Consider the following 10,094-nt stretch of genomic DNA (forward strand, 5'->3'; position numbering starts at 1 on the left):
TGTAAAACACCTAAACCAAAATAATTAAACAGAAAAGCCAAAATAATATCTCAATTTTAGGAATATCTATCCAAAATCGACTAGAAATCGGACGCAAAGAAGTATGTACCAACACAAACGATTTATTTCGATGTTTGAAATCGTGCAAAATGTTTATTTATCTATTTAGTGGCAAGATGTTATTGGTAATTAATATGTAGGTAAGACAAGTCTGCTAACGGTTGTTACAAAATTTAAAACTGTATGATTTTTACGGTAAGGCATATCTTAACCAAGTTAGCCGTTATGCAATTGGTGCCTCTATGTCTTAAAATAAGATAAGACAACTGCAAACTCTGCAGGTTTATTACTGAAGCTACCAAGAAACGGATTTAAGTGTTGAATTTAACAATCCTTGTATGGTAGAGATTACCGACTTCAACGATACACATTTTAATATCATCTTAATTTATACTGTTTATAATTCAGCACTTGGTAAATTGACAAGTTGACAAAACAAGACTGTCACAGGTTGTATTTTTCTTACACATGGCATAGTTTTATTTAATGAATCTCTTTTCGATGAGTCAAATTAAACAACAAGGATATTTTTCTTAAATAGAACATGTTTTTTCTACCCAGCCTTTCATACGAAAAATCATGAAAAAGCACAATATTGTACTTCAATACCGGGAATTCACAAAACAAAATGAACGTACATGATTCACACACGTATATTCCAAACCGTAGTAAAATGGAGAAATAATTGTATTTATACCACAAAAATTAAAATAAATAGAATTGAGAATTGAAACGGGGAATGCGTTACAGAAACAATAACCCAACCAAAGATAGTAAAACTGTTCAAGGCCACCAAATGGTTTTTAATTCACAGTGAAAATGACACAATGAATTTGTTTATGAATAATATACAATTTAGTGAAATGCATAATAAAATGAAAGTTTGAATATTTTTTTCTTTCACTTGCGCCGATTTTTGTCTTTCATTAGCGCCGATTGCGTACAGGTTACTTGCAGGTGAATGTTATTTTTTATTTATTATAGTAAACATCTTCCGTGAGTCAGTTGTACATATGTTATGAATTGTCAATTATAACATGAATATAACTGTTGTCCTATGCCCACCATATGGAGGTGGATGTAGGATTTCAAGTAGGATAAGTCAATTTAATAGATAAAAGCACTCTGTTTACAGCCACTAATATCACGATGTTACAGCATTAAAAACATTTAAATCCATAAAAACGGTATACGATGATTCTAAAACTATATATGTGCAGATATTTCCTATATATCACTTCAAATAAAGTTGCGTATAACAAATGTTTGATGTTAACTTGTTAGACCTAAACCCCCTCAATGAATTTCATCATTATCATATAAATTGATATATATGTTACTTCACAGATTATAACTAAAACCTATAAAGAACATTTAAGATGAGTGAGGATTGTCAAATGTTTGGCAGAATCGAGAAATATTTTAGTCCATCTGGATTTTAAAATGTGTTTAACAAATACTAATAGAATAATTTATACAATATACGTTTTTAGAATAAACTCTCCTAAAGCACTGTGCATCAGAATATTCACAACGCATTTTTTTTTATCAAAAATATATTAGAAGTTATCATCATTTCATACGTATATTCTTTGTACATATATGCTATCTGTAACATTGTTAATGGGATTCAAGTATTCATTCATGTATTCATTCGAGAAGAGGAATGCTTTGGCAGAAGTTAAATATTAAAAAAAAAAAACCAGAACAAATTTGTCATGAGAAACAAAGGTAGTAAAGAAAGAGATATCATGTAAGTGTTATGTAAATCTCATGTATCAAAATTAAATTCCCATAATAAGATTAACTTAAAACCACAACTTAGTTATCCCCTCCCAAGTGATCGCTTAAAGCATTAAGGAAACAGTGCTAGCTGGAACATTCATTATATCATAAAAAGCTAGTATCAAAAAATGTAAGCATTCCTCGAGTGTACCATCCAACTTGTAACCAGTGCTTCGGGACTTGCATGATTTAAATGGAACAATTCGTCTGTCAATTTTCAAATAATTACGCAAATCATTTTACAACGAGTAAGTGTCAAACCTTTAGGCAAAGTTAACTCTGAACAGTTTTGGTTGTTCAGTCAATCTCGGTTTTATGTTCCCAAACCTTAGTCACTTTTTGAATTTCTAAAGTGTTTGTCTCAAGCGCACCCGATAAGGGTTGACCAAAATACGTGTGGAATGCATGGTTATCGGTAAAGAATGTCCGATAATCGGTGAAGTATGTACGATAATCGTTATAGTATATACGATAATCGGTGTAATATGCATGTATTATTCGGTGAAGTATGTATATTAATCGGTGAAGTAGATGCACGGTAATTGATGTAGTATGCACGATAATCTGTGAAGTATGCATGGTAATCGGTGTAGTTTTGCACTGTAATTGATGAGTGTGCTGGATAATTGTTGTATACCTTTTTACAGACGCCATCACGAGTTGGTTGGCCGTTATGAAATAACCGTTTCACAGATGATATCGGATATGTTCCTTATGTTGAAACTACAATACCCTTCATTTTTTACGAATATGACCTACCGAATTAGACTATTTACCGTATTTGTAATAACATAAGCAACACGATGGGTGCCACATGTGGAGCAGGGTCTGCATACCCTTCCGGAGCACCTGAGATCACCCCCAGTTTTGGTAGGGTTCGTGTTGCTTAGTATTTAATTTTCTATGTTGTGTCTTCTGTACTATTATTTGTCTGTTTGGCTTTTTATTTTTTTGCCATGGCGTTGTCAGTTTGTTTTCGATCTATGGGTTTGACTGGCTCTCTGGTAACTTTCGTCCCTCTTACGTAATGTACGATAATCGGTGTGGAATGAAGGGTAATCGGTGAAAAATGCTCGGTAATCGGTGTAGAATGCATTGTATAGTCGGTGACTTATGGACGGTAACATGTGTAGTATGCACGGTAATTGGTATATAATGCATGGTAATTGCTGTACTATGTACGGTATTTGATTTTGTATGCATGATAACGGTTGCAGTATTCATGGTAACGTTGTAGCATACATGGTTGTCGTTATTGTTTACATGGTTTTCATTATATTATGCATGGTTATAGATGTAATATGTACAGTTATCGGTGATATGTGTAAAATGCAAGGTACTAGTAATCGGTGTACTTTGCACGGTATACATACGGTTTAGTATGCAAGGCAATCGGTGCAGTATTCATGGTAAGGCAGCAACCATTTGATTTTTGGAAAAAAAGTTTGTTTCCAGTTCTTGAAGATAAAAATAATTTGTTTTTGATTCTGAGAAAAAAAATTGTTTGTTTCACCCTCAGCTGCCACTATATGTAATGCTAAAATTGAAAGAAAAAAAATTGTCCAGAAAAAAAAACCATAGCCCCCCCCCCCCCCCCCCCCCCCCCCCAGAAAATCAAATGGTTGCTGCCTAATCGTTGTAATATGCACGGTAATCGGGGTAGTATTGATGGTAATTGGTGCAGTATGGGCGATGATCGATGTAGTATGTGGAGCAGGGTCTGCATACCCTTCCGGAGCACCTGAGATCACCCCCAGTTTTGGTAGGGTTCGTGTTGCTTAGTATTTAATTTTCTATGTTGTGTCTTCTGTACTATTATTTGTCTGTTTGGCTTTTTATTTTTTTGCCATGGCGTTGTCAGTTTGTTTTCGATCTATGGGTTTGACTGGCTCTCTGGTAACTTTCGTCCCTCTTACGTAATGTACGATAATCGGTGTGGAATGAAGGGTAATCGGTGAAAAATGCTCGGTAATCGGTGTAGAATGCATTGTATAGTCGGTGACTTATGGACGGTAACATGTGTAGTATGCACGGTAATTGGTATATAATGCATGGTAATTGCTGTACTATGTACGGTATTTGATTTTGTATGCATGATAACGGTTGCAGTATTCATGGTAACGTTGTAGCATACATGGTTGTCGTTATTGTTTACATGGTTTTCATTATATTATGCATGGTTATAGATGTAATATGTACAGTTATCGGTGATATGTGTAAAATGCAAGGTACTAGTAATCGGTGTACTTTGCACGGTATACATACGGTTTAGTATGCAAGGCAATCGGTGCAGTATTCATGGTAAGGCAGCAACCATTTGATTTTTGGAAAAAAAGTTTGTTTCCAGTTCTTGAAGATAAAAATAATTTGTTTTTGATTCTGAGAAAAAAAATTGTTTGTTTCACCCTCAGCTGCCACTATATGTAATGCTAAAATTGAAAGAAAAAAAATTGTCCAGAAAAAAAACCATAGCCCCCCCCCCCAGAAAATCAAATGGTTGCTGCCTAATCGTTGTAATATGCACGGTAATCGGGGTAGTATTGATGGTAATTGGTGCAGTATGGGCGATGATCGATGTAGTATGTGCGGTTTTCGATTTACTATTGACGATATTCGGTTTACTATTGACGATATTCGGATTACTTTCGACGATATCCGTTTAACTGTTGACGATATTCGGTTTACTTTGCACGGTAATAGGTGTAGTGTGCATAGTAAACGGTGTAGAATTAATGCAGGATAATCGATGTAGTATGCATAATAATCAGTGTAGTATATCGGTTCTAGGTGTAATATGTATAGATTATAACATGCCCTTTTCCATATTGGCCCTGGTATCATCCCGAGACTCCCATATCGGCCTCGAGGCTTTAGCCGAGGGCCGATATGGGTCGAGGGATGATACCAGGGCCAATATGGAAAAGACATGTTATAATCTATTTATCACATATTTAAGTTTTGCAGGAAGCAGGGAAACGTTCAAATATAACAATTTAATGAAACAAAACATCTGAAAAATTCACAAAAGTTTTATCACATTTTCATTTTAATTTTTATCCTTTACTCCATAGAAATTTATTGTCACATTTCCACTTATTTTAGAATACACAAACGCGAGAATACGGGAATTTTGAACCGTCATTGTTCGCCATTGTCGTTAAGGACACAATGACGTTACATCATTTGGAGGGCACAATATCAATATACTCTTTTTTGCCCCGGGCAATTTTGAGGTTATTGCATATGCAAAATCTAAGGTATTTATAACAAATATGTGATAAGCAAGGTAATAATATGAATGGTAATCGGTAAAGTATGCAAGGTAATATATTTAGTATGAATGCATGAGTGTTGTAGTGTTCATGATTATAATAATAATATATTATTAATAATAATAATAATAATAATATTGTATAATGTTATCGGTGAAGTAGGCAAGGTAACAATATGTATAGTTGTTGTAGTGTTCATGGTTAAAGGTGTAGTATGCAAGGTAATAATATGAAATGCAATAGGCGAAGTATGCTTGGTTATCGGTGTTGTAATCATGGTTATTTATGTAGTATGCATGGTTATAATTACAATTTATAATAATAATAATAATAATAATAATGATAATGATAATGATAATGATAATGATAATGATAATGATAATGATAATAATAATAATAATAATAATAATAATGATAATGATAATAATAATAATAATAATAATAATAATAATAATAATAATAATAATAATAATAATGATAATAACAATAATAATAATAATAATAATAATAATAATAATAATAATAATAATAATAATAATAATAATAATAATAATAATATATAATGTTATAGATGAAGTATGCAAGGTAATAATATAAAATGTAATCGGTGAAGTATGCTTGGTTATCAGAATTGTATGCATGGTTATCGTTAGCATACGTATAATATATTAAACATGCCTAAATTAAATAGGGGGAACCATTATCATTAGAAGAAGAAAAACATCACGAAAAACTAAAATGTAAAACCATTTAAATACATAAGACTCCTCAAACCACTTTTGTAAATGAAGTCGCAGTTTTGTAAATTTAAACTGTAATCAGATGAATGCTGTCTTGTTGTAAGAGGCCATTTATTTTCAAGTAGAAACTGTGAATTTATTAACAAAATTTAAACGGATTACTGATCTGAATTATTCAAACAGGAAATCTTTAAATACCTGTAGTAGAAAATGGTCACAGGGGGACTGGTATTGTCAAAAATATTATATTTCATTGATTTTATACATCATACTCAAAAAGTTTGGTTTGTTTTACGGCTCCCAAGAATAGTATTTGATTTGTGACCATCATAATAAAGTATCACTCATGCAGTATCAGTTAACACTTAAAAATTATATGCATAATTATTTCAAAATTTTCTCATATTAGATGGTAAAGAAAACTTGAATTATTTCTGTATGGAACAAGGTATTACCATTATATGGCAGTTTTCCTATATCAGTACATGCGTAGTGTGATTGTTGTCGGGTTTCAGTGAGTTTTAATTTTGGGTCTTTTACATCATATAAATAAGTCACATATAAGGAAAATACTATACTAACATGTTCTGAAAACTCTCAGAAAACAGTTTTAGTCTCCATTTATTTGCCCGGTTTTTTTTTCTCTCTCTCTGAAAATAAAACAGTGAATTTTGATTTAAGAATCAATGTTCGCTACTCTTGTTTTTTTTTTTTAACTTTTTGCCAAATATATGTATTTGAAATCCTCTAATTTTTTCATGTAGTTCCAATATAAAAATCACCCGCTAACCCGTACTTTTTTTTTACATAATTTTAATAACACATAGTTTAAAAAACCATTATCTCAGATGGTGCCATTAAAACAAAATACATAGAGTGGGGTGCTCATTTTCGCCACATCTTTCCATGTTTTCTACAGTTTATGTTCAGGTCTAAATGTTTTTGAAGTATACTGATATTTCTATATGAAGATAACTTCAAATGCAAAATATACTTAAGCTTGAAAACCGGTTTGTTTTAAGAAAATCATCTGAAAAGTTAGATTAAAGGGTGTTTGAAATTTCCGCATGTTTTGTCAATGGGGGACACATATTCGCCGTTTTTACACATCTATTTAAAACCAAATAACCGCAGCTTTTAACAATTTTTATCAAATCAATTTGCATTATAGATGAATAGCAGACATTTCAAAGGTATAAAGAATTCAAAATTAGGGCATTCAGTCAAATATTTACTTAGAAATACTTCTTTGAAATCGTGTTTTTTATTCAGGAAATTGTCCGAAAATCGTTGTCCGTTTTTCGGTCATTTTCGGTAGGAGCCGCAATTTTGTCTCAGTTTAAAAAAATATTATATTTGTTATAAAAATATAATTTACGGGTACATTTCTTCCATTTCAGCCATCCTTTGAAGTTTTTACACCTCAAAATCCTTAAACGGCGAAATTGTGTCCCCGGCGAAAATGAGCACCCCACTCTATGTGGTTTGGCGATATCTGACCACAACTTTTATTCATAATATGATAGATTCATATGATATATAATATATATAGATAGACCATAGATGTATACATTGTATGTAGATAGATCTATGGTCGGTTACCCTTAGATAATAGGGCAACCAGGTAGATAGTCCAAATAATTATGACGTCTTGAAATTATTTGGACTACCAGGTAGATAGATAGATAGATATATATGAAAATGTAGATAGATATATATGAAAATGTAAAGATGCACCGTGGGATACACTGGTGCTTTAAATTTAGAAAACACCGTGGGATACACAAGTGTAGTCTGTATTATCCAAAAACCTAAAATTTCATAGTTAACATTAAGATTCTATGCAGCGATTTCTGCCATTTACTGGGAATCTATTTATGATGCACAAAGTTCAAATAAAAGTCACTTTTCTCAATCGCGAACAAGTTAACATCATCAGTCAAATCTGTATCACCACCGTCACCGACACAAACCTGAAAAATAAAACAAAAGAGCAGTATCTCGTTCAAAAATAGGAGTGGAAGGGCGGGTTTTGAATTTTTCCGCTTACGAAATTTAAACAGCTTGGTTGCTGCGATGAAATTCCAAAAAGGACTAAATTACGTCACAAAGTATAACGTCACTCATGTTAGGTAAATCTAAAAACATGAAACACAATCCGTCAGTGGCCCCAGCGATAACTGAATTTAAGTCTTTTTACTTAAATTCCATTTTTGAAAATTTTATAAAATCCTTGGTATTTTTGTATTGTTATTTTTTTTTTAAATGTATGAAAAATCGAGAGAAAATTATTTCTCGCCAAATTTTCAATTAATGATATCTAAAAATAAAAGGATACAGACAATTATTTTTTTTTCTGCTATCTTAATTCCTTTTTTTATAATATCAATACGTAATCATCTTTAAAAAAAAGTTTGTTATTTTGAAACAGGGAAGTGAATATCATTGAAGGAATAGACTAGACAAACCAAACAATGGTGTACGAAGCCTATAAATAAAAAATCACCGGAAGTGGAGAAGATTTAGATATAGAGATTTAGTTCCTGTATCAGTAAAAAAACCTAAGTAAACCTAATTAAGTAAATAAGTATACATCTATTCAATCACTTTTTATTGACTCCTGCAAAACTGTGGCCACACCTTCACAAAAGACATTTTAAAGTTATTAAATAACGTAATGTATTTTTTTGTCTTTCTATTGAAGTGAGCATTTCTTGGCAATTTTATTACAGAAAGCCACTTTTTACTGTTAATCTTAAATTTTCAAAACTGAAATTAACAACAACAACAAAATAAATGAAGACTGAAATACACACAACCTAGAAAAACTACCCGTACACCAGTGTTGTAGGTCTCAAAACTAATTTTTATTGTTTTATTTATACGTTTTGTATCAAAGATTGCAAATATGAAAATTTTCATCCGTTACCCAAGTTTGGAAATTATTTAGATGCGATGAAGATTCCGTTTTCAAGTTATTGCAGTTTAAATTAGTTTCGATATTTACGAAAAGTTGTGAGAAATTTCTTTTAAACCTGACCAAAAAGTAAGGATGCAATACAATTAATGGTCCGTATTTGCACACGCCTAACACATATCTAATGAAATACATTTACCAAAATACAATAATTTGAACGTCACTGAAATGGTCTTATAGTTATCTCAATTTGAAATAGATATATAAATATATATTATATATATAAATATATATTATATATATATATATATACATTCTCCTCCAAAAACTCTTTCCTTAAATAGGAAGAATTTACGAAAGATGACTGGCGAGCAATTCTAGGCGAAAAAAAATTCTTGAAAGATCTTAATGTCAAGTTTTCTTAAGGTTTTACATTGTATAACTAATAAACTTAATACCAACAGGATGTGTCAAACTTACATCCAATACTATTATGATTTCTTTTCAGCAAATTTGCAAAGTGGGTGTCTGTCAACATTTACTACAAGCTATTAACGAATATACCTCATTTAAATTATATTCAATATTGGTTTGTGACAGTATTGTTATTAAAAAGAATGTTTAACATTAATTATTGCTCTCCGTTTATTGCTAAAGATGTTATTTCTTTACAATGGTGTAAACGTCAAGTTTTTGTTTGAAAACTGAATACGGAATCAAGTGATTAATTCGTTTCCAATTGGTCAGATGAATGCTTTAAGAGGATTAGCAGGCAATATACGGTATAAAAGCTGCTTAGATGCTTTTTAACTCAATTCAATTACTAAGCCATGTGGCTTTTCAATCGTTTAACAAATGCAGTTTCGAAGACATTATTCCCAAGAAGTTTTTGAATGTTAAAGATCCAATTTATCTTAAGTCTCATAAAATTTCAACAATCAAACATATTTTATAGAATAAAACAACTCATTTGCTTTCCTCTTCGTTTATCTGAGCGCTATGAAGTGTCAAGTCTGGTTGTTATTTTTATTATTATTTTCGGGAGATAGAATTGTGAACGTAAAATCGTGTGAAAACATACACGTGCAGCTGAGTATGTGACTAAAATTTTAGATTTGTCTTCAAGTCAAAATTGTGCACTTTTGGGGAAGAGTAGGAATTATCAAACATATTTACAAAAATATCATGAAAGAAATACTATATTTGATTTTTAATAACAAAGATCTTGATATAGGATATTAAGGTCAAACCCAAATGTTTATGACCAAGAAATAAAGAAGCAAATTATAAATATTAGTATTTTTTTCATTTTTTACTTTA

The sequence above is a fragment of the Mytilus edulis genome, chromosome 3 (assembly GCF_963676685.1).
Source record: "Mytilus edulis chromosome 3, xbMytEdul2.2, whole genome shotgun sequence".
NCBI lineage: Eukaryota > Metazoa > Mollusca > Bivalvia > Mytilida > Mytilidae > Mytilus > Mytilus edulis.